The following is a 27,011-nucleotide window of genomic DNA, read 5'->3' on the forward strand; positions in this document are numbered from 1 at the left end:
CGGATTCGCCATCAGCACCTTTTACAGTCAGAAAAAGAGAAGCAAAGGAGAGTCCCCCAGAGTCATTGACTGTCTATGGATTCGCCTACAGTGCTCCTGCAGCCTCTGTTGACACACGGTCTCCAGTCCAAACCATTGGCAGTCCGAGCTCCAGATCTGAACCTCTGTCACGATCTGGAAGCCTTCAGCGCCCTCTCTCATCCTGGTTCTGATATCCATTCTGCTAGTCTCCAGCAGTCCATAGTGTGGTGTGAGTCCTGGAACTGCAGTTGCCTGCAGCCTGCGTGGGTTCCTTGAATTGCCAACAGCTCAACGCCTGTTTAGCCACAGTGATCACTGTCCCATCAGTCATCTCCTCTGCTTCTGTTTCTCAAATGGGGGATGGTCTCTCTGTTTTCTGGTGCCCTGCACCAGTCCTCTACTTCCCTCGAGACTGTAACCCTTTGAGGTGGCTGCTGTACCAAGGGTGCCACCATCTAGGGGCCAGATATCACGGTTGCAGGATTTTAAATTTAACCATTGTTTGGCTCCTTTAATAGGCTGTTTAAAGCATGTGCAGTGATGTTGGTAGTTGGACTGGGCGGTAGAACCCTGTGGAGGAATGCTGCTCTCCTCTCCTTACTTTCCGCAGGTTGCACCAGTGGCAGCCATCATTTTTTTTCTTTTTGTCATTTTGCTTCCCCTTAAATGGAAGGATAACATTAGCAACTTGTTGAGGTATTGCTTCAAACTGTGGCTCAAACATTTCTCCTGAATTTCCTTCAAGATTTATGAATAGCCATTTAGTGGCTGTGTGGTGGAGCAATTTAAGTTTGTTTCTGATCTCTGGAGCTTCTGTGAATGGACCTTGCCCTGGTTCCCTTGCACAGACATGCAAGTTGGTAGTTAATTGGCTGATGTATCTTTGCCCTTAGTTGAGGTGAAATCTAGAGGGGGGCTGATGGATATGTCTGGAGAGTAAAATTGGATCAGTACGAAGGGCTGCTTGATGGTTTGGTGAGGTGGACCAAAGTGTGCTGCAGTTTTCAGGTATAGCCTTGTAGTTTTGGTTTCCTGCTAATAAAATAGCTCATTATCCCTCTGCTTTCTGTTTCACGATGAATGTTTCAGAGCCATGAAATCACAGATAAGATTCACCACTGATCTGATGATTGCTGGAGTGTGGTATACAGTAGCTTTTTATGGGTGAAATTATCCAAGATTTTCTTTTCTGTTGCTTTAAATATATTTTGCTGAGATGATGGGATGGTTGTTGGTGAGCCAAGCCAAGTATAGAATGAATTGTTAACATTGTTTGGTTACAAATAATAACTTAAGGGCATGGCAAAAACACCTCTGTGCGATTATATATTGGAAATCATAAAGCATGCTGGAGGAACTCAGCAAGGTGTGCCGAGAGGGTTATTGTTTCTGGTCAATGACCTTCCAAAATGGTGATTTGAATCTTTCCGGCATTTTGTGCTTTTAGGGATGATTGAATGGAGTTTGTCCCCCCAGGAAAACTAGGTCCATGGCTCAACAAGGGAGTAGGCACACACTTGGAGGAGGGTGACCATGCCCAAAGTAGAAGCATCAAAATACAGTTACAACATAGAAGAGGTACAGAGGTTCAATGGCTTGAAGTGGGCTGCTATTGGAATCGGAACTCCTTGCTCAGTTATTTATACTCTTTGACTTTGTTGGAAGGAGGGCTATAAAACCATATAATCTCAATAAATCTTGAGCATGTACAAATGGCCAGCTTCCATTTATGTTTTTACAACAAGGAGAGAGAATACAAATTCATGGCTATGATTATATGAAGGGTATGTGCATGAATCATTGAAAAGTTGGGCCAGTAATATAAAGTAATTGCAAAAGGATGTGGGTTCCTTCATAAAGAACAAAAAAGCCATGATGAATAAATGTGTTTGTAGGAGCCAAAATGTATAATTTGTTTACTTACCTTGTTTACTTCGTGCTCCGGGTTTCATTGGCTGGGCATGGCCATTTTGCAAGAGCTGGCTGGAGCATGCACGTTGCATTTGTGTATTAGAATGCCGGCTGGAGTATGCACAGTGCTAACCTTTTATCCAGAATTCCAAAAACTGGCAACCTCCAAAACCTGGTGCTTTTTTTTGGTAGATGACGTCTTCTCATCAAAGATGGAGTTTGGCACCAAAAATGACCCGACGAGACCCTAGCTCAACTCCCATGTATCGCGTCACATTCTGCTACTTTATAAGCCTCCTAATCGCCTATATTGACAGCCATCCAGTGTCGTGGTGCTTTCAGTTGGCCCGATGGCAGATCAGTGGCTGTCATGTATTATAATTTAATTTCTTAGAATCTAATTGTACTTTTTTCTCTTTGTCAAATGGATTCCTCTAACTCTTTTTCCAAAATATTGATCTTTCTCTAACCTATCAACTGCAACTAAATATTGCTTTTTGTTTAACTGTAAAACTAATAATATGACCTCTTCCCATATTACAAACCTCCCAGAAAAGGTTAGTGAGTACTCCTCTGAGCTGCATAAGTTGCTATTCTTCTTTTGAACTTGATTCTTGAAATTCTTCCATTGCTCCTACTCCCAGTTATCCTGCTTCCACCACCGTTACATTTTTACTCTCCCTGCTCCTCGGGTATTAGACCAATCCTCTACTGATCCAGACTCACTGGACTGGCGACCACCAGCACTCCCAGGGAGAAAAATACTAGGAATAGTATGCATGAGTACAGAAGTGCACATGCACGAAGACTCTATGGCTTCTGCAGAAGAACATTGCTTTGCGTCAGCTCCATCTTGCCTGGGACTCCGCAGCCCAGACGCTGGCGTTATCCTCAGAGTAGCCGGCTGTCTTCACTGGGAGCTAGGAGGAGCATTACCTGAGTTGCCTGGATCCAGCTCCAAGGTAGGCCGCATCTCTTCCAAGCTCACTGATTGCTTTAAAATCGTTTTTTTGATTGTTTGAGCTCCAGATTTTTTTCATAGTTATTTCCAGCCATTACTATTAAAATTTATATATTTAAAAGGGCATTTTTACACTGGTTTTTCACAAATCCTTCGGGAGAGATGTCTACCCACGTCTCTCCTACGCCATCATGCCAGCTCAGTGGCTGTCGTCACTACCCATAATCCTCCATGCAGCTGAAACCACTGAACCAGTGCAGGGGAACCAAGAAGGGGATCATTCTCCTTGAGCTGGTACAGCAGGGGTAGAGAAAGAGAGACAGCAGCACGACTCAGTCAGGTGAGGGAGAAGAGAGACGTCAGTGTGACTCAGGCGGGTGAGGGGGGAAAGAGATGACAGTGCAATCTGGGCGGGTGATTGGGGAGAGAAAGATAGTAGCACGACTTGATCGGGGGAGGGGAGAAGAGAGATAGTAACACGGTCAGGTGATGGGGAGAGAGACGGAAGTGCGACTCGGGTGAGAGGGGAGAGAGACGGCAGCACAGCTTGGGGAAACAAGTAGGGTGGAGAGAGACAGCAGTGCGTCTTGGTCAGGCGAGGGGGGAGAGATGGCAGCGCGATTCGGTTGGGCGAGCGGGTAAAGAGATGCCAGCATGACTTTGGCGGGTGAATGTGGCAGAGCCACTTGGGCAGGCTTAAAGGGACGGAAATCAAAATTATTCTGAAATCCAGAAGATTCCAAACAATGGCAGGTGTTTGGTCCCAATGATCCCAGATAAAAAGTTAGGCCCCTGTATTGGAGTGCTGGCTGGCTATGCCAGTAGTACATAAAGTGAATCGGGATCTAAAAGAGTATTATACAACATGGTGGCATAGAGGAAGGCAAAGACTGATTAGGGAAAGTTAGCATGGTTTTGTTCATCAGAGATCATGCAACACCTCTCTGTCGTGCTTTCTGTAGTTAGCCAATGTATGCAGAAGAATGGGAATCACAGCTATCTGGTAGAACATAAACATGATCTTCAGACACTTTTTATTTCCTTTGGTCAGTGCTGTGTTGGTGACTAAATGTGATGGAGAATTTCATCATTGAAATGGGTTCTCTGAGATATGGAACATTGCCCATAGTTACATTGTGGATTGTTATTATTGGGGATGGCTTGAAGCAGGGCCATGCTATTAAAGAACCTTGCATGGCTAATGTTTACCCAAGGCTCATTCATCCTCAAACAAGTTGAGGACAATCTTTCAATTTCTTTATATATTGTGGTTCTGACAGGTTGGAATGACTTTGTAGAGTAGTGTAAGGTTTGTAGTTTGCTATTTGTTCTCTAGGTTTGCACCAATCCAGGGGAAGCTTATTGCAATTAAGCTCCAAAGGAAAATCTAGTTTTAATATGTACAATGAATTAGGAGGTACAAATCACCTGACTGCCTTGTTTCTCTTCCCTCTTTTTCCTTTTGTCTGGCATCTGCCAATCACTGCCTCTGTCTGCTGTCCTTCACCTCTCACTGGTTCACCAATCCTCTACTGGCCCCTGTCCATCCTACCCATCCTGAACTCATTACACTGGGTATCTCTACATTTTCAGTCCTGATGTAGGGATTTTGCTTGAAATGTTGACCATTCTTTTTCTCACTGTTTCTGCTTGACCCGCTGGGTTCCTCCAGCAGATTGTATTTTGAGTCTTTTAATGCATTAGATGGAGTTGTTAACATCCAGTGCAGTTCCTTGCCCTCTTGGGCAGAGCAGTTCCTGTACCATGTAATGGTGCACCTTGATAGGAAAGTTTCATTGGTGCATCTGTTAAGGTTTTTGAGAGAGGTGATGTGTCAAATTTCCTCTGGCTTCTCTATGCTTTCTTGTACATTGTTTCTGTGTGAGGGAACTAAGTCAAGTCGCTGGAGTTGTTAACTCTTAGTAACCACAATCTTCAGATTCAGATTTGTTGTCAGAGTACATGCATGACATCGCATAAACCCTGAGATTTCTTTTTCTTGCAGATGAGGCAGAATTGCCACTTATTTGTAATACAAAAAAACTGTACACAGCAGAAAACATGTAAACAAGCAAAGAACTATAAACAGATAATGAATGTAAACAAACTGACAGTGCAATAGAGAGAGAACAAAAAGAAAATCAATAAAGTGCACAAGTAAGAGTCCTTAAATGAGCCTCTGATTAACTTTGCCATTGAGGAGTCTGATAGTAGAGGGGCAGCAGCTGTTCCTGAACCTGGTACCTAAACCTCTTCTCTGATGGCAGCAACAAGAACTGGGTGATGAGGGTCTTTGTTGATTTCTGCTGTCCTCCGACAGCAGCGCTCCCTCTAGATGTACTCAACAGTGAGGAGGGTTTGGGGAGGTCATGTGATGCAGAGAGAATAGGAGGCAGAATCCCAGAGCTCCCAAGATGAAGAAAAACTTCAAAGTAATCACCAGAGTACACATAAGGACAAGGGAACGTGTCAAGAATACAAAAATGACAAAGAAAGGCAAATCCACAACCAGAAATGGTAAAGAAGCAGTTCTGAAGCAGAAGACCAGAACTGAGGAGCCTCATGGCGAAGAAAATGGCGGGGCTGCGTTGGGGCCCGCTGAAGGAACTGCCACTTAAAACGTGCAGCCCATCCGGCAGGAGGACTCAGTGCTGACAGAGGACGTCATCCCAGGCCATCAGATAACGGTAGAAAGCCCCAAGGTATGTGGTGGAGGGAGAGAAAGGTTTGAAATTCTCCCCCCCCCCGTAGCAGGAGCATTGGAATGGGTGTCCTGGTGGTGTAGGTGATCCCTGTGGTGATTCTGATGGGTGTGATGTCGCAAGCTAGAGGGGCTGAGAACCGTGGAGGCAGACCTGAGCCATCGCACAAGGAGGTCGGGAGGTGCCGCCACCTGACCCAACCTCAAGGTAGGTGTTGCAGCTTACATGGGCTTCAGCGCCAGGTCCAGCCCCGGGTTTGATGGAGCAGAGGGTGGAGAGGAACCAGATAGTGTCGGGCCTGGCGTGGAGGTGAATTCTGGCGGCAGACTCAGCCCCAGGTCGGATGGAGCGACAAGTGAGGTCGATCCAGGCAGCATCGGGTTGGCAGAGGAGGCAAGTTCCACTGGTGGGTCCAGCGCTGGATCAGCAGAGGAGGATAGTGACAGCAGCGGGAGTGAGGAGGCCGGGAGCAGTGGTGAGGTCCCAAGCAGCAATGGAGGGAGCACCCAAGGAGCCTGAGGACTCAGAAGGACAGCCTCAAAGAGACAAAGCACACAGGGAGGTTCAGAGCCCTCCCTGCATAATATAATGAAAACCTTAACCTCATGGAGGATTAAGCAAAGGTATAACTGTAAATGGTGTATGTGTCTCTTATTTTCTTTTAGTTAGCTACTTTTGTTTCTGCCTTTGTCTTTGCTGCTGTCCTTGTTTCTTATTAGTGAAGTATATTACCCCAGTCCGTATATGTGCTTCCCCTTTTTATTTTAGTGCGACTAGTTATTTTAGTTTTTGTTTTTATCCCCCAGGGTCCAATGTGGTTCAAGCAGTCGGGGGCAAATGGTGGGGAGCTGGATGAGGAGGGGTCTCAGGGTGACAGAGGTACAAAGGAAATATTGCTATGTTAACCCCTGGGGCAATGGCTAAAAGTGTTAGGTTTGCAAGTTTTAATGTGAATGGTCTGATTAAGAGAAAGAGAGACTTGGAACACATTAAGAAAATGGGAGTGGATCTGGCCTTCAAGAAACTCATTTAAAGGAATTAGAGCATCTCAAGTTAAAAAGAGGATTTGTGGGCCAGGTATTGGTTTCCTTGTTCAGTTTGAAAGCAAGGGGGTTGGCAATTCTGATTGGGGGAAAAGAGTTCCAGTGAGAGTTCAGAATGTGACGATGGATAAAACAGGTAGATTAATGTGGTGCACTGTCAAATATGCTCAGAGTCCTGGACCCTAATGAATCTATATACATCCAATATAGATGATGAAAAATTTGTGCAGGATATTTCCTGAGATTGGCAGAAGGGGTGGGGGGGGTGGGGGGAGCGAGACAGGAGAAGGGGTGTTAGAAAATTTGCATAGATTGGATAAGTTGTGATTGTCACAGATTGGTAAATAATGTTGATGACAAGTTGTAACTGTTGAGTTCAAACATGAAAAACTATAAATAAAATATTTTTTTAAAATAGTGAGGAGGGTTTTATCTGTGATGTCCTGGGCTCTGCCCACAACCTTTTGGAGGGCATTATGTTCAGGGATATTGATGTTTCCATACCAGACCGTGATGCAGCCAGTCTGCATATTTTCCACCACAGCTCTGTAGAAATTTGTCAGGGTTTCTGATGTTATACTAAACCTCCACAAACTCCTGAGGAAGTAGAGGCACTGTTGAGGTTTATTCATGATACCATTGGTGTATTGGGCCAAGGAAAGATCTTCCAAGATAGTAACTTGCAAGAACTTTTGCTCATGCTTTCTGGCTTTCCTTTCCTAAAGTCAACAATTAGCTTCTTGGTTTTGGTGACATTTGAGTACAAGGTTTTTGTTGGTGCACCATTCAGTCAAGTTTCCAATTTCCGTTATGTATGGTGACTCATCCCCTTGTTTTATAAAACCCACTTCTGTGATATCGTCAACAAAAAGATGGCGTTATTGTCGTACCAAGCCATACAGTTGTAGGTGAAAAGACTGTTGATGCAGACTAGTAATGAGCTCCCCCTCTCTTTTGGAAGTGTATGAATACTCCTTGGTCTTGCTGACATTGAGGGAAGAGGTTATTGTCTTAGCTCCAAGCCTCTTACTCCTTTTATTCTGACTCATTCTTGTTTGAGATCATGCTTATGTTGGTGATGTCATCTGAATTTATCGCTGAGTTGGTGTGGTGTTTGGCCACACAGCTGTGGATGTACAGGGAATACTATACAAGCTCCATTCCAGAACCTAAATCCCAGGTGCTCTCCATAATGTTTAGGACAAACACACTTTTTACCCCATGTGCCACAGTTTTAAATTTTAATGAAGCAATTCACATATGAATTTTAAAATGCAAATTCCAAATTTATTCAAGGTTATTTGTATACATTTTGGTTTGACACTGCAGAAATTCTCATCATAATGAAGAAAAAAATCCCCAAACTCCTATCTGACAGATCAGAAACACTCTTCAACAGACAGGTATAGATGTGTCAATGACTATTGTCCTATTGTCCACAGAAAACATCATGAGCAAATGCAGAGACCACAGAGCAAGATGCCAACCACTAGTTGGCCACAGAAACAGGATGGTCAGATTACAGTTTGTCAAGAAGTATTTAAAAGAGCTTGCATAAAAAGGTTTTGTGGAGACATGAGACCAAGATTAACCTAATCAGAGTGATGGCGAGAGCAAAGTGTGGAGGCATAAAGGAATTGCCCTAGATCCAAAGTTGTGGCCTGGGCAAGTATGGCTGCCACAGGTACTGACTGGCACACTTATCTTCATTGATGATGTAACTGCTGATGGCAGTAGCAAAATAAATTCTGAGGTGTATAGAAGCATATGCTTAAGTTTGAGCAAATGCCTCCAAACTCATTGGACAGCATTTCATCCAACAGCAAGACAATGACCCCAAACATACAGATAAATCTGAAAAATTCTTGGATGGCCAAGTTAGTCACCCAATCTAAATGCAATTGACATGCCTTCCAAATATTGAAGAGAATATTTAGGGGAACAAACCCCCAAAACAAGCAGGAGCTAAAAATGGTTGCAGTAGAGGCCTACTAGGGCATTGCCAGAGAAGATGCTCAGCATCTAGTGATTGTCTATGAATCACAGACTTCAGTATGCAAGGGATAGGCAACAAAGTACTAAATGTGACAACTTGAATTTGCGTACCAATGCTTTGTCTCAAATATTATGGTGCCCTGAGATGTGGTGACTATATTGAAAAAGTTCTATAACTCAACATGGTCAAACCAAAATGTATACAAATAACCTAGAATAAAATCTGGAATGTGCACTTTAATCACGTTAATTGTTTGATTATAAATTTAAAACTGTGGAGCGTAGGGGCAAATAAAGGAAAAAAAAAATGTCTTTGTCCCAAACATTATGAAGGGCACTGTATCTTATCGGACAGGATCGAGACTCTGGAGTGGAGATAGTACTGAACAGCCACAACTATGTGGCCAAATACTGCATTAACTTCATTGATAAATTCATGGACAGGACTGCCGTCGCTCTGTGAGTGTCATTGTATTTTGGCTCTTCAGATGTAAAGGATCCAAGGTGGTATCATGATGGAGTAGTAGCTGGTTAGGAAAAACTAGCCCTCCACAGAGAAAGTTGGGAAAAAAAAAGGCAGGAAAACCAAACTGAGAAGTAAAACATTAAAAATTTGCAAGATAAACAGTATAAGAAGAACCTGAAGATGGCTCCAAAGAAAGAAAAGACAACAAAGACAAGTAAAGAGGTGAAGAAATAATCAGGGGGAGAAAAAAGAGGAAGGCCTTACTGGAGTCCGTGAACAGGGAGCTATCCTGATGAAGATGGCCTGAGCTGTGAAGCCAGTAAGCGGGCAGCTCGGGGGCGATGTCCCATGGGATGGTCTAGAATGTTGGCCTGCAGAGCCAGAAAATGAAATGCTAGCACGCATGCATGGTACACATACTAAAGAAGACGCAATGGGAATGGACGGCGACAGCAAGACGCTGATACTATAATGGGAGAAGCCGAGAAGAAGGTAATGTTAGAAGCAAAGTCAACACGGAGCCAAGAAATGGAGCTAGAGAAAGAAGATCAAGGAGAAGATAGAGACATTCAAGAAAAAATACAAGGTTAAAAAAAAAAACAGAAGCAGATGGTAGATAAGGAATATTTTGACAGTCAATAAAGATTTTAATGGAAACAATAATGGCTGATTTCAGAACCATTTGAAAAAAACTATGCAAGAGACAAATGTTAAAATACAAAGAAAGGAGAAAGCTATGGCAGAAATGAGAAAGCGAAGTGATGATCTGGAAGACAGTGATAGGTATGGAAATGGAGATGAATGAATTAAGAGAAAAATTGGGAGATAGAGATAAGGAGATTAAGAAGACACATGACTTATTGCCCCAGAAAAGTGTCATTTTAGAGAATTTTAGGAGACGTAATAATATAAAAAATAGTGGGCCTGAAAGAAGTGAAGGGGCAGATATGAATCCCACAGATCTTGGGAGTAAAAGGTCTCCAAGTAGAAATAGAAATTGAAAGAACCCACAGAGCATTGGCGTCTAAGCCACAGCCACAGCAGAAATCACGTTCCATACTAATAAAACTACTACGATGTACAACAAGAGAGAAAATATTGGAACTGGCTATTAGAAGAGTGAAAGACAACAAGGAACCATTGGAGTACAATGGAAATTTCTTTTTACCCAGATATAAGCTTCAAACTTTTAAAGAGGGATAAGGAGTTTAATTTAACAAAAACTGTACTATGGAAAAATGGTTACAACTTTGTATTATGGCATCCAGCAGTGTCGAAGATGTTCATCCCTGGTGAGCAACATAGACTGTTTTCAGATCCAGAAGAAGCTCATCGCTTTGCAGATCAATTGCCAAATAAACGACAAGAAGGGGAGTAAAGAAAATAATAAAAGGACTGTTAAGATGTATAGAAATAAGTTTGATTGTTAATGGTTTCTTTACAATCATTTAAGTAAAAAGAACAAAAAAAACCATATTTGTAAGAATAATATATAGTGACTTCTCTATGGGAGGGCTGGGGAGGGGGGAGGATCTGCCCACTGCGAAATATGTTGACATTTGCGGAATACACCACAACCCACGAAGAAAAGGGAGCTGTGGTTGTCTTTCGAGGTAGTAAGGACAACTCATTAAAGGGGGATTTATGTGGTTTTCTTAATATTATTCTTTAACTTTTTATAGTTTTTGTTATTTTCCTATTATTTGTGTCATCGCGTAAAGAGTAAGAACAATCTAAAGAGTGATTTTAGAAGAAGGGAGATGGAGGGGCTGAAGAGGTGGAATAAAGGTGAAAATGGATGGATAAGATGAATACATTCAAATGTATGACTATTAATATTAATGGAATTCACAATCAAATTAAGAGAAAAAAGATACTGACACTACTTAATAAAGGAGAATATATACATAGCATTTATACAGAAACACACTTAACTGAGATAGAACATTTCAAATTGAAGAGAGACTGGATAGGTCACGTAGTTGCCTCGTACACTTCAAAAGCCAAGGGAGTAGCTATATTAGTTAATAAGAATTTGCCAATTAAGTTAAAGAAAGTAATAACAGATCTAGCGGGTGGATACGTAATAATGATGTGCCAGATTTATTTAGAATCTTGGAACTTGTTGGAACATTTATACACCTAATGAAGATGACCAGGAATTTATGCAGGATATCTTTTTAAAGAGAGCAGATACAAAGGAACTCATTTTACTAGAGGGAGACTTTAATTTTAACCTTGACCCAACAATAGATAAAACTGGGAAGACTATTACAAAAAAAAGCAGCCAAATTTATATTAAATTCAATGCATGATATGAAGATAATTGATATATGAATAAAATAACATCCAAATGAGAGTGATTATTCATATTTTTCAAACAGACATAAAATCTATTCTGGGTATATGTTTTTGTTGTTGGTACAGATTCAAGGGAGAGTTCAAAAGACCGAATATAAAACAAGACTTTTATCAGACGACTCACCCTTGTTATTGACAATTGCTTTAGAGGATATTCTGCCAAAAACACATAGATGGAGGCTAATCCCGATATTGTTAAAAAGGCGAGACTTTCGGGAATACATCAAAAAAGATTTATTATAATTGCAGTAGCAACAGCAAAAATGTGCATAATGATAACTTGCAAAACGGAAGCAACCTTAAAATACAATAATGGTACATAGAAATGAACAAGTGTATTCCATTAGAAAAAATTACCTACAATCTAAAAGACAAATATGCTCTATTTGAACAAATTTGGGAACCATACATAGAGTTTATTAGAAACCGCCAATTTCAGACCTCCATCTCTTGATGTGATGTTACAATTATGAAAATAATTAAATATTAAATGTTGGATGATACAATTTCTTTTCTTCTCTTTTGTGTTCTTCTGTCGTTTATTTATTTCTTCCTTCTTTCATCTCCTGCTTTTAAGTTATAGGGGGATGGGGAGGGTGGGGGTGAAGGGGAGAAAAATGAAAATGGCACTGTGTATATATTAATACTGAACATTTGTATATATTGTTACATGGTTCACCTTGAAGTACTAAATAAAAAATTATTTAAAAATTTTGAAAAGATGTAAAGGATCCTGTGGCATGATGTATTTCAAAGAAGAATACAGTAATCTCAGGTGTCCTGAACAATTAATTTCCTTTAGTCACTTATTTGACCGGCATTAGTAATTTTAGTTTTTGATTGCATGCGATTTGCAGAGGAACCTGCCTTTGCTTTACTTGGGTGTCCTGGATGTGGGTTAATACAGTAAAGTGCTGGAGTCTCTTATTCGGAAGCTGGGATTTTACCTCTTGTGTCTTACGCATATAAGGTTCAAGTAGCTTCCTTGAGACAGGGAGAGTAGTGCCTGTTTGCCTTGACATTAGTGTTTGTGCAGGAGTCCCTAGCGTTGTGTCTTGTGTCATGTTTCTGAGATTTAGGAGGTTTCTGAGATTTCTCCATGAGTTTCTTGGTGCTGTGGGTAGCTCTTTCAGCTATCCCATGAGATTGGGGATACTCTGGGTTGCTGGTGATATTAATAAAGTTCCACTGTACGGCAAAATCCAGGAATCGCTGGCTTGTAAACTGTCTGACATTGTCTTATATGAGGATATATGGTGCTCCATGATCTGAAAAGTGTTTCTTGAGTTTTGTGATGACCATGGCTGAGGTAAGCAACGAAGCTGGTCAATCTCATACCAGCCTGAGTCCACTAGCACCAAATACTGCTGACAGTGCCATTCAAAGATAACTGTTGCCAAGGTCAACCAGGGCAGGTCTGGTGTGGTCATGTTACTTCATGACTGTATCTCCATGTTGATATCATCTGTCATTGTAGGCCAGTAAATTATGCAGCTTGCTCTCTGTTTAGTTCCTTCTGCTCCAAGATGCTCTCTGTGCATAATGCTGGGGTACTCCTTTTGTAGTGGCCCAGGAATGATGGCTTTCTGGCCTTTCATGATGACCCCATCTTCAATAGTTCTTTTCTGAAAGGAAAATAAGGACAAACAGCATGTGGAAAACTACGCTTTTTGCTGGGCCACCCATGTCTGATGATTAGTGCTGAGTGTCTGCAGGGTTGTGTCATCTGTGTGTCTCTTTAACTCCTCCAAGAGAGGAGAGGATTTGTAGTTGACTGTCATCACATCAAAGTTGTCTTCCTCATCAGCATGCTGAACTGTGGAACTCTTGGGAGCTCGAGACAGAGCATTAGCCATGTACATTTGTTTTCCGCTTTTATACATGAGGATGATGCTGTACTTTTGAAATCGTAAGATCATCCTTTGTAGTTTTGCTGGTGCTGCATGTATGGGTTTCTTCAATATAGTGACTGTAAATATAATCATGGAATTTTGAATTTGCGAAAGCCACTACCAACAGCTCTTTTTCGATCTGAACAAATCTGATTTCTGTGTCAGTTAGTGTTTGTGAAGCATAGGCTCCAGGGTTTCCTTCCTGCAAACAGGCTACATTTAGTCCATACTGTGAAGCATCACTGGTAAGTGTCATCAGCTTACTGATGTCGTAACAAGACAGAACTGGTGGGCAGGACGTGTACTTCTTTAGTGCTTCTAAAGCATTTTGCTGCTGCTCATGCCAAGTCCATTCATTGCCCTTGTGTAGCAGTTGTCACAGTGGAGCTGTCAGCTGACTGGAATTTGGAATAAATTTTCCAAGGTAGTTGACCATCCCCAGGAATCTTTACAGAGCTGGGACGTCTGGTACTGACATTTCTCTGATTGCTTTTGTTTTGGAAGGGTCAGCTTTGAGGCCTTCACTTGTGAAAACGTGTCCAACATAGCTGACCTGGTTCAGCCAGAACCTGCACTTGAGGGAATAAAGCCTCAAGTTCTCCTCTCTAGCATGGTTGAGTACTTTTCTTAAGTAGGTGGCCTGTTCTTCCATGATTTTTTATTCCAATGATTATGTTGTCTACTATGATTGCACAGGGATATCATCCAGTAAAAATCTGTTCCATGGAGCGGTGGAACACTTCACTAGCAGAGTTGAGTCTGAATGGCATCTGTAGAAAGCTGCAGCAACCAAAACAAGTGGTAGTTAGCAATGACAATTTGTGGTCAAGTGGAACTGTCAAAAGGAGTTCCTCACATCTAAGACCAAAAACACAGTTGCCTTCGACATTTGTGCAGTCACTTCTTCCACAATACGCATAAGGTGATGTGGCCTTTTCAGGTCTCTTAGATTGATACATATTCTGAATTCTTGAGTCCTTTTTGTTGGCGGTAACCAGAGATGATAATCATTCAGTTGGTTCAGAAACCAGAATGATGACACCCAATTCCTGCATCCTGTCAAGCTCAACTTTGACTCTGTCCTTCATAGCCACAGAAATGCAATGTGCAGGATGAACAACTGGTCTCATTTCCAGGTCAAGTCTCACAGAATTGGTTATGGGTAGCTTTCCAAGCTCACCAGAATAAAGGTAGCTGTATTCAGCTTGCATTTGATATGACAGATTATCTTCAGTGGGGCTTAACTGGTGAACATCTTTGCTGAATGAGACCAGCCCCATTTGAATGCATCCACATAGCCCTAGCAGTCGCAGAACATCCTCATGAAAAATGACAATGTGTATAGGTGTCCCTCTAGGTAGCACTGCAACTTAACCAAACCAACCATTTGGATTTTGCTACCCCCATATGCAATAAGGTGTGTGGATTTAATGCATGCTCGCTCTTGTTTTTCACTCTACTCGATCAAATTCCTTTTTTGACAAGACATTACACTTGGCGCCTATGTCAACTTTCATTTTAACTGAAGTGCCATTAACCTGGACAGAGTCAAAAGCTTCATCATTTTCTTTTATCTGTGCATCAGTTGAATCAACAGCCATTTGCATGGATATAGCATGCCTCATCTGTATCACTAACAGCTTGGTCTGGTTCTGTTTGGTGAACAGTTCTCCTAGGTCTTCACCTATTGTAAGTGTTGTTTGGACGGTATTTTTTAAGATGATTCCATTTGTTACAGGCATGGCACCGTTGACCAGAAGCTGGACATTTGTCTCTTTTAGCTGCATGATCACCTCCACAGTTATTGCAGTTAGCAATCTTTTCTGGCTGGTTCTTCATTTTTGTCTCCTACTTTTGTTTTCTCATAAACCTAGCCTGGACTGCATCAACATTTGTGACTAAGTGCTATGGAGAAGCAAGTGTTTTGTTGTGCTCTTAGGTCATCTCATGAATTTGACAGATGGAAATGACCTTAGCTAATGTCGAATCACTATCATGTCGTTGCACCTTTCTCATATAGTCATTATTAATACCACAGACTAGTCTATCTCTAATAAGCTCCTCACAGAGATCTCCAAAACTGCAGCTTTTCACTTTGATTCTCAAATTACTGACATATGAGTCAATCGTCTCACCAGCTTTCTGATTTTGTGTGTTGAACTTGTGTCTTTCCACAGTAACGTTGGTTTGAGGGTTGCACATTTCTCTCAATTTTCTCTTGACGTATTCAGGATCCTCTTTGGATTCCGCGGGAACAAGGATTGGTTTTCCCTCCCCAAGATCTCTCACTTATCCTGCATACACGAAAGACCATTCACGTTCAATGTCCTCTGGTCCTGCTAGATTGAGGAGAATGTATTGCTCGAGCACACTTGCTTGTCAGTGTGCCACCACAATGAAAACACCATATTCTTGTTCAAAGATCCACCAGTTTTCAGCAATGTTTCAGTGAAAGACAAGTGGGTCGGGCCTCTGGAATCCATCTGCCACGTTCACCATTTAACTGTGCTGTCATGGGTGGCTTAGTTGTCCTTGCTCAAATATAAACAAATCCTGGATGAAAAACATTAACCTTGAAAAGTCAGGGATATCCCACTTCTGACACCATGTGTCAAGTTTAGATAAATGAAAGCAACTGGATTAACTTCAAACCTAGTTTATTAACTACATACATTGAGGATGCAAAGTAACAGAACATGACCACTGGAGTGCGCCCGCATAAAGAATCCCCCCCGGAACCCCAGTAACCCGGATATGAACACAGTTACTGATTTATACAAATAATGCTAGCTAATTGCTATTGTCATACTCAACATTAGGCGAAAGAACTGTTTGATTGCGTTCTTGTAGAGTGTCTTTGATCACTCAATTATATTCAAAGTGTTACTAATGCAAGTTTTAAACCAGCAAATAGATCATAAATTTCATTGCGTATTCTTGAAGAGCAAATCAGGCATACCCTGTATAGCACAGTTTCAAACAGTGCGGGTTTTGATATAAAGCGGTTTGAAATTTCTGACCTGCAGTTTTAAATTTGCAACGTTAAAGTTTTATTGTTGTTATTTAAACCACCTCATAATACTTTGCAAGATTCTAGTTTAAAATATTTGAAATCTAGGTGCTGAGCTGTGGAACAGTGTTAAGTGGGTGTGTTGAAAGTTATTGCTGTTCCCTCTGAGATTGTGCTCCTTGCTCTATCCCGAACCACTTTGCCTTACTCTGATGGGATTTTTGTTCCATCTCTGTTCCGATGTTGCAGACCAGGAAATTCCAAGCCACTTAACACCACCAGTTTGTATGGAGGAGAACCCCTGGAATTTGCTTGCGCGGTTGGTTAGGGGATGATGGGGGTGTAAAAATTATTGGTTGTGGTTCTGATCTAACTTTGGTGAAAGTTTCATGTGGGCGATTTGATGCAAATCCACATAAGACAAATATTTTCCTAAATAAACAATGTTCACTTATTGCCAATAAAGATCTATGTCATTTTCCCATTTTATATATCCCTTCTAAATATTTTATGCGCATGTTTGCTTAAGAGTTCTAGGTAAATGAATAAACAATTATAGGATTGGAATGTATTACATTAAAGTGCATTGTAGTAATGCTTTGAACAGTGCCATTTTCCATAACACTGAACTTCTCTGGAACATATTAACCATGTTGTACAAGGTCTGTCTGTGACAGCTTATTAGAGATAGACTAGTCTGTGATATTAATAATGACTATATGAGAAAGGTGCAACGACATGATAGTGATTCGACATTAGCCTAAAATATTTAAAATTAATTGACTCTCATGCCTTAACTCCTAGTATATTCATGATAATTAGGGATGTGGCTTTGCTGAATTTTTGAATCTTGACTATAAATGTAAATCTATTATTTTCATGTGTTGCATGCAGTATGCATGTTTGTTTACAGCAAATGATCGAAAAGCCAATTTGCATGTAAAAGTATGAGCAAGTCAAAATATCTAGAATTACAATTGAGCCAGCAGCTGAGCACCAGTGTGCCTTGTTGTAGCTTTGATTTCTCTAGTCCTATCATTACAAGATGACATCTTTCTCAACTTTTTGTCACCAGATTGCACAGGTGCCCTGAACAATTTGGTGAGTCAATAAATTAGCTGTTGTGTGGTTATCAAGTGAATACATTTAAACTTGGTCTTGTTCTGACTATAATAATAGATCCACTTAACACATATGTGTGTGTTAACTTTACTGGGGAAATGGATGTGGCGACCTCTGCTATACCCTTTGTAGAGCTTAAGAGTCCATCAATAATTGTTATTATTTTTGCAGGATAAATGAAAATGAATCATAATATTTAAGCTGTTATCTAATATGCATTCATGGGCCTTTTCAAATAGTCTTTGCCCTCTAATTAAAGTTACAGTCAGACAGCTCTATAACAACTGTCTAAGTGAATCATGGCAGATAAGTATTGTACCAATAACAATGCTGTGATTGACTGTGAGTTCTCTCCTATACTCATTAGAATAATTCATTTTGCATTGCAGTTACTTTTATATGCCTAGGTTTCAGCTAACAGGGCAAAGTGATTCAACAAGTTCACAGTGTAAGTGGTGGTCATTTGGCCTATTGTGTCTGTGATACATTTTGTTAGCGTAATTAAATGGTTCTGCATTTTTAATCTTTAATTTTATATCATTCTCTCCTGTAAATGTTATTGCATCTGACCATTAGAGGCTGGAGGACTGGAAAAATGCAAATGCCACCCTACTCTTCAGTAAAGGAGGGAGACAGCAGAAAGGAAATGATGGACTGGTTAGCCTGACATTAGTGGTTAGGAAGATGTTGCAGTCAATTGTCAGGGATGAAGTTACTGAGTACTTGGAGGCACATGACAAGATAGGCCAAAGGTTTCCTGTTATGCAGGGAAAATCTTGCTTGACATCCTAATGGAATTCTTTGAAGAAGTGATAAGCAGGCTAGATAAAGAAGATGCAGTGGATGTTGTGAATTGGAGTTTTAGAGGGCCTTTGACAAGATCGTGCACATTAGGCTACTTAACAAGATGAATGCCCATAATATAACAGAAAACATAGTAGCTGATTGGCAGGAGCAGAGTCAGAATACAGAGATATTCTGGTTGGATTCCATTTGCCAGTGATGTTCCACATGGATTGGTGACGGTGCCACTTTGTGGCCAAGTTTTTCGCTAGAAAGTGGCTGCAGGAGGATGAAGAACAGTTACAGGACTTCCGTGAGTCAGCGGATTGGGTGGTGTTCAGAACTCTGCTGAGAATCTGAACGAGTACACCAAGGCTGTCACATTCTTTATCAAAACTAGCTGTGGATGAGTGTGTCCCCATCAAATAATTCCGGGTTTTCCCCAACCAGAAGCCCTGGATGAACAATGAAATCTGCTGAGAGCCAGGTAGCAGGCATTTAAGTCTGGAGATCCAGATCAGTGCAGCAAAAGCAGGTATGACCTGTGGAAGGCTATCTCCCAGATGAAGTAGAGATTCTGGATGAAAATGGAAACGAGGGACACCCAGCAGCTGTGGCAGGGCCTGACTGCCATAACCCAGTGGATCTCCACCCACATACCACTTTAAGTAATCCTTATGCCATCGGTGCTCTGTAATTAGTAAGATGGTATGTGAATGGGAAAGGAAAGTTGAGAATCACTGCTATAGACCCAAATGTTACTGAAATATTTTGCTTGAGAAAAATTGTCATTGGCCCATTTCCTTTGGAGTTATGAAACCGTGCACATAACGAGTCAATTATGTACGATTAAAACAGTGGTTTTCACATTTTTTTCTTTCCACCTACATACTATAACCATATAACCATTTACGGAGCGGAAACAGACCATGTTGGCCTTTTGAGTCTGCACTGGTTCACTGATTTTGTGCGCCCTCTTCAGGCATTGGTGATTTTAAGTGTAGTGTATCTTTGAGAATTTTAACATCTATTCATAGGTACTCTGTACTTTGGATGTGAAATCTCATATTAAAATATTCAAAAACATTGGCTGTGTGGGAGAAGCCAGTGAGTGGCCGTGGACAATAGCTTTTCAGACTGGAGGCCTGTGACTAGTGGTGTGCTGCAGGGATCGTTGCTGGGACCAGCGGAGCTTGTCATCTAGATCCACAATCTGGACAACAATGTGGTGATTGGAAAAGCAATCTCTTACTAATCACAGAGCATATGTGGCATAGGGAATACTTAAAGTGGTATGTGAGTGGAAAGTAAAAGGTTAAGAATCAATGCCATAACCTGTTCCAAATCCAAATCTGGTAAAGTAGCTAATGGCAAAGTTTCTCCCAGAGGAACTCAATACCTCAACTCAACAATGGTGAAGAACCATCCCCACGTCCCCTGATTATCCCATCCTGTCTGTATCTGAGGATGACGTGCATGCTGCCTTCAGGAGAGTGAATCTGAGGAAAGCATCTGGCCTAGATGGAGTTCCTGGCTGAGTATTAAAATCAGTGCTGATCAACTTACCAAGGTATTCTTGGATATCTTCCATCTCTCACTCCAGCAGGGCATAGTTTCAAACAGGTGTCAATTATACCGGTACCCAAAAAGAGTGCAGTGACCTGCCATAATGACTATTGACCAGTAGCATTTACATCAACAGTGATGAAGTGTTTTGAAAGGCTAGTGATGAAGCACCTCAAATCCTGTCTGAGCAGTGACATGGATCCATTCAAGTTCTCCTATCGTAGAAACAGATCTACAGCAGATGTCATCTCACTGGCTCTACACAAAGCCCTAGAATACCTGCACAGCAAAGATGCATACATCAGGATGCTCTTTATCGACTACAGTTTGGCATTTAACACTATTGTCCCCTCAAAACTGATCAGTAAACTCCAAGACCTGTGTTCACATCCCATGGTGTAATTGGATCATGGATTTCCTCACCTCCAGATCACAATCAGTGAAGATTGGTAAGAACTTCACAATTTCCATCAGTTCCAGAGCATCAGAGGCCTGTGTTCTTAGCCTCCTGCTCTACTCACTTTACACCTATGACTGTGTGGCTCAGTATGACAAAATCTACAAATTTGCCAATGATAACAAGGTAGTGGGTTGTATAAAGGAAGGGGATGAGTCCGCAAACAGGATGGAGATTGAAAACTTGGTTGAATGGTGCACCAACAACAATCTTGCACTCAATGTCACCAAAACTAAGGAGCTGATTGTTGACTTCAGGAAAGGAAAGCCAGAGGTTTACAATCCAGTGATCATTGGGGGATCAGAGGTGGAGAGGTTGAGCAAATTTAGGTTATTGGGAGTCACTATCTTGGAGGATCTTTCCTGAACCCAGCGCACAACTGTGAAGAAAGCACATCAGTGCCTCTACTACCTCAGGAATTTGCAGAGATTTGATATGACACCAGAAACCCTGGCAAATTTCTACAGAGGTGTGGAAAGCGTTTTGACCGGCTGCACCATGGTCTGGTATGGGAACACCAATACCCCTTGTTCTCTCTCTATTGCACAGTCAGTTAATTTACATTTGTTATCTGTTTACAGTTCTTTTATTTGTTTACCTGTTTATGCTGGGTACAGTTTAATTTTGCCCTACCAATTAGTGGTAATTCTGTCATGCCTGCAGGAAAAAAGGAATCTCAGGGTTGTATGCGATGTCATGTATGTACCCTGACAATAAATCTGAATCTCTATTGATAACAAAGAAATGTGGAAGAACAGGTCATGTTGAGGAAAGAGGGAAGCTGCAGAAGTTTAGGAGAACGGGCAGAGAAAGTGTCTCAAATGAAATGCAATGTCAGAAAGTAAAGAGATTATTTTCTAAATGGGGACGAAATTGAAAACACTCAGCTGCAAAGGGACCTGGGAGTCCTCGAGCAGGACAGCTTGGAGCTAAACTTCCAGTTTGAATTGGTGATGAAGAAGGCAAATGCAATGCTGTTATTCTTTCAAAACAAATAAAATATAAGAGTAGGGATGAGATATTGAAGCTTTATGGGACACTGATGAGATCACACTTGGAGCATTGTCAGCATTTTTGGGCTTCTCATTTAAGAAAGGATGTACTGATGTTCTCCAGGGGAACACTGCTCTGTATCTCTGTGTTCCATCTTGCTGTGCTTAGCTGAGTGTTAGATTTCCAGGTAACCATTGTGCATTTCCTGGCTGCTGCTAAGGCGACCTTCATGAATTGAATTTGATGTTTAGAGAATCTTGGACTTGTGTCCATAATATCTCCTAGCAGGAACAGTGCCGGTGGATACTCCACCCCTGTGATTTTTTTTTCCAAAATGTCCCCTAATTCTACCCAGAAGGTTCTCACCTTAGCACATAGCCATGTTGAATGCACAAAAGTTCCTGTCTCTCTGCCACATCTGAAGTTTCTGGTTTGACTTTATGCAATTTTTGTAGCATGAGATATAGATGGGGCAAAAAATTGTATTGCACCAGCCTATATCTGGCATTAATAACCACCTTCAAGCTGTCCTGGGAGAAGTCAGACCAACATTGCTCAGGAATTGTTGTTCCTAAATCTGACTCCTATCTTTGCCTCGCTTTATGGAGACTCAGTTTCAGGCTCTCATTTTGGAACAGGAGATACATAGCTGAAATGAATTTACATGTGATCCCCCATTGAATTAGAGCCTCCATGTCACTACACAACAACAGGGCTATAGATGGACCTAATTTGTCCCTCAAAAAAGATCTTAATTGAAGATAGCAGAAGATCTTGTTTGATAAGTCGAATTTGTTTTTTAATTGCTTAAATGACATGAGCTGCCCCTTCTCATAACAGTCCTCGATATACCTGATCGCATTCTGGCACCAGGTGTCCAGGATCTTGTTACCTATAGTCATACGGATTAATTTGTTCTGGGTTAGGAGTGCTTTAGGGGTCAACCCTACTTTTAACCCAATACTCTGGTTTATTTTTTGCCATGTTTGGATTAACTGCTTTAGTATCGGGTTGTCTAGATTTTTGCGTTATTAACTTGGTATCCAATTTGTAAATAATTTCTCCTGCTATCTCCTCCCCTACTGTGTGTAGACCAATTTGTGCCCAAGAGAGTAAACCATTCCCCTCAAAGAACGAGGCAATAAACCTTGCCTGGTTCATCCAATAATATTTTTTAATGTCCAAGAGTCTCATTCCTCCCAGGCTACAGTCCCAAGTCAATTTTTCCATGGAGACTCTAGCTACTTTATTCTTCCACAGGAATTGTCTGACACATCTGTCAAGTATCTTGAAAAAGCTCTGGGGCAGCGGTATGGGCAAAGATTGAAAGAGGTATTGTAGCCTTGGCATAATTTTCATTTTAATACATTAAACCCTGCCTATCAACATGATAGGCAGGTGCATTCACCTGCGTATGTCCTCCTCAATGTTTCCAAGTAGGGGGAGATGATTCAATTTATATAAGTTTTGTAAATTCTTATCTATCCATATTCCTAAATATTTAATCGCCTTTTGTAGCCACTTACACTTACTTTCCCATAGGTATTTCTTGTACTCCCCTTTCATTAGCGGCATTATTTCTCACTTATCGTAATTAATTTTATATCCAGAAATTTTGTCATAGTCATCTAGTATAGTCTGCAACCTGGCCAAAGACTCCGCAAACAAATAAATTTTGTGTTCTTCCTGGCCCACTCTAAACTCTTTGATGACTTGATCCCGGAAAAGGGCTTTTGCTAACGGTTCAATCACCAATATGAATAGAGCAGGGGATAGCGGACAACCCTGTCTACTAGATTTGTTCAGTGAAAAAGCTGAAGATCTCTGCCCATTAGTGAGTCCTGCTGTTTCCCCCAATGTTTATTTCAAATTACTGATAACATATAATTTGCAATTCAGTGGCTTTGGTGTATGTAGTTTTGACTGTACTGAATCACCTCTGTTCCAATGATAACTAATGGCTAGAAATTTGATACCTAGCTGTTTACATGTCTGCAGATAAAAATCGGTTTTGCAAGTCCATTTTGTGTGAAGAATTTGTGTGGCAGTGTTAATCATAGAATTTTCAAATGTTTTTAAATGTCACACTACATACTATACAGATAATTGGCCTAGGTTGGAAAAGGAAATCTAAAGTTGATCAGATGGTGCAGTCAGTGAAGCATGTTGAAATGTTGAGACAGCAATTCAACTGTGTGCTGTTGATGTGCAAGTGACTTGTTTCAGCTGAACTGGAGGCACAAGAAAATGATTGAACAACATAATAAATTGTGCCTTGCCTAATGTAAAATTCACCACCAGACAAAAATTAGTATGGCATCCTTGTTTCTGAAAACATTACCAATATAATATTTATGATTTTAACCACATAAAATGATTAGTTTTTAAGATCCAAAAGGTGTGCTGTGTGTGGAATTCTTATTTTAAAAGATGTCCCTTTTAAGCTGTTTCTATTATTGTTTCTTCCTGCACTCTTGATGCATTTGACTGAACTGATCCACTTGATTTGGACACTGGGTTTGCCCGATCTGCACGTGCTGTTTCTCTTCTGTGAGGGAACCGGACATTTTCCTTCATTTCACGCACACGCCTTCCCCAGCATTCTTTCTATTCATTGTTATTTATATTCTCTGTTATCTCTCATTGGACTGGCCCAAGAAACAGTCTCATTGTATTAATGCTTGCTTCGGTCTCGGAGAGTTTTGTTTGTGGTATTAAGAGTTCCCATTTCATTTAGTGACTGTCATTTTAAGGGTTAATACAGGCTGTAAACATTCACAGCTTTTGGTGAGACTGAGTGCCACCATTAAGTAGAGACATTACCCAGGATTGGTGCTCTGGAAGAAGAGAAAGAACAATGGTTGTTTATTCAGGAAAAACAGATGGTGACTCATGTGTTTGGGACACTTAAAGAAACAGGATTCATTAAATGACCAGTCATCTGATGAACACAGGTGGAATGACTGTGTGAAATGGATAATTCGGCCACTGTGACCATTGTAATGGTAATTTTGATTAACCTGCATCTGGGAAAAGGAAACGGGAATTCCTGCATTGGATCGTGACCATTATGGTCATTTCGACTGAGCCGTGCCTGGGTTTTTGCAGCATCGTGGAAGTCACACGTTTTGTTTCCCCTGCGCAAGGAAAAGGGGAGTTGTGAACACCTTCTTTGTGATTCCTTCTGTACATCAATTTAAAAGTCTACGTTTCAATTATGGACTTCTAAGACTGAAATTTCGAATGACTTTCCAGAATTTAGCCTAAGCTGTAAAGTTATATTATTATTAGTTATTAATAAGTATATTGTTTTAAAAGATAAACAATGATAGTCTCTTGGTGAATTTCCATTGCTGCTGGTCTGCGACGTGACAGTGGATTGATGACTTTCTGTAGGAGAAAACCTGGTTATCAGGTCTTAAATATTTAATAGTATAGAGATGGCTGATGAAGACAGTGTGGATATTGCATTGTGGAATGCCTGATGGAGCAGGCAATGGCTAGCTTGTGAGGTGGTATGCCCCTCTGCTGTTTCCACCCTCTGTGCACAGATTTCAAGTTTTGAATCCATCTTGTATGGTTGTTGACCACTGAACAGTCCTGGAAAATCTTGCTTTCTTTAGTGAAGCTTTAAACATATCTTTGACTCTTCTGTCTGTTTGGTAATCTTTTCCCATCTCAGATTTTGAAATAGTGCTTCTTTTTCAGAAGTTTAATATTGGGTATGGAAACAACTTAGTTTGCCCAACAGAGCTGACAGTTTAATTAGGGCCTCACTGTTGCATATTCTCCTGGGAGGCAATACTGATGCTAGTCTGTGCATTTCTCCAGTAAATTTGGAGGATTTTGTGAAGACATTTTAGAAATCTTTTCACTACCATAGGTGTTTACAGATTAAAGTCTCAAATTAATATAGTCAGGCAAGAAATAGATGAGTACAAATTCTCATCTTACAGGCTTGTTGGGAGTAAGACCCTTTTCAGAACTACATAGTGACATAATTGCAACTTGGAACAAATTATTCACTTCTGAGGCTTTTCCATGCTTAGTTTGGTCATTGCTGATTTGCATTATCAAGCCATTTATTCAAATCCAATTATAGCTTTTGAAGTTTTGAACAAATTAATTTCAGAATGTGATGTGGAGTAAGCCATTCATCTGTGATTACCCTAATTATTGGAAACCATATTGTAAAATGTATTATTTTTCCTTTTTGAAAACCACACAAAAGTTAAAATGTTGATCCTTTCAGGGAGTTATGACATGCACTGCTAGCTTCACAACAGAGCTCCCAAGTGCCCTGCCATATACAACACACTTTTGCATTTGCCTTCCTAAAATGTGTCACCTCACTCTTAACAGGTGTAGTTTAATCCAGATGTTTCTCCACCCATATTTCATGCTGATTACATCCTGGTGTATCCTTTTCCAACCTTCCACACTATCCACAACTTCATCAATGTTTGTATTATCTGTGAATCTACTGTTGAGATCACCAAGGTTCCATGTGATTGGCTAGTCCAGAAGGGCACAAAATGTAGGATCCAAGTGAATTAGCCTATTGGATACAAAATTTGGCTTGCTGGTAAGACTAAGGTCGTCAGTGGAGGCCTATTGGAGGCCTGTTACCAATGGTGTGGCACAGGGATCAGGGTTGGGTCATCTGATTTGGATGAGTGTAAATAAGTGGTATTATGGAAAGTGAAGGTTGTTTAGGCTAGCACAGGAATTAGATCAACTGGGAAAGTGGAAAGGGTGTAGCAGATGGAATTTAACTCTGATATGAGCAAAGAGACATATATTTGGAAATTAAACCAAAGAAGAATACACTGTAAAGGCAGGGACCTGGGAACAGGGAATCTTGGGATACAAGAGCTTAATTCTCTGAAAATGGGAACCTGTATAGACAGGGTAGTGAGGAAGGTGTTTGGCATCCTGGCCTTCATTGGCCGAGGTCCTGAGTGTGGAAGCTGGGACATCGCCTTACAGTTATACAAAATGTCAGTGAGACTACACTAGTCACCGCCCCATTGGAAAAATGTGTTTAACTGAAAAAGGCTGAAGAAGTGGAGGGCTCTCAAATTGCCAAAAGAGATTTTATAACCTAAAGACACATGCTGGACCTGTTTTTCCTGGAGTAATGGAGGTGACATGATAAAGGTATGTAAAATTTGAGAGCCAGAGTATCTCTCTCATGTTCAGGATGTGTGAACAGAGACTGTAAGTTTAAAATGAGAGAGAGAGAGAACCTTGAAAGATATCTGAAGAGTAGAGTTTTCATCTAAAACAGAGTTTGTGATCAGAATGAGCTGCCAGAGGAAGTGTTGGACATGGGACAGTGACATTGTGGAACAGTACAGGCTCTTCGGCCCACAGTGTTGTGCAGACTTACTGTATATAAATGTACTCTGTGATCATCCAGTCCTTCTCTCCCTTACCCATAACCTTCCATTTTTCTTGCATCCATGTGTCTAAGAATTGTTTAAATGTCCCTGTTGTCACAGGCACTACCCTGATAGTGCATTCAGACACCTACTGCTCTTTTTAAAAAAACTGACAGCACTCCTTAACTTTCCTCCACTCACTTTAAATGGATATTCTCTGCTAGTGGCCATTGCTACTTTGGGAAAGAGATGGAGACGAGACTGTCCACTCTATCTATGCCTCTCAAAACACTGGACAACATTTTTTTCAAAAGGTTTGCTTCCTGAAAAAAATGGGGAATTAT

General features: G+C 40.9%; 1 protein-coding gene across 16 annotated transcripts in view; it reads left to right on the forward strand.

Annotated features, from left to right (window-relative positions):
* Window positions 1-27,011, forward strand: part of LOC138761425 (membrane-associated phosphatidylinositol transfer protein 2) — a 331,314-nt gene that overhangs the window by 15,812 nt on the left and 288,491 nt on the right. For 2 of the 16 annotated variants that reach the window (XM_069933525.1, XM_069933533.1), the window contains exon 3: window positions 22,544-22,615. The exons of the other annotated variants lie outside the window; for them this stretch is intronic. The gene's annotated coding sequence lies outside the window, so the exon portion shown is untranslated. The remainder of the gene's footprint in view (window positions 1-22,543; window positions 22,616-27,011) is intronic. 16 annotated transcript variants of the gene reach the window in all.

This window comes from Narcine bancroftii, chromosome 4 (assembly GCF_036971445.1).
Source record: "Narcine bancroftii isolate sNarBan1 chromosome 4, sNarBan1.hap1, whole genome shotgun sequence".
NCBI classification, from domain to species: Eukaryota; Metazoa; Chordata; class Chondrichthyes; order Torpediniformes; family Narcinidae; genus Narcine; species Narcine bancroftii.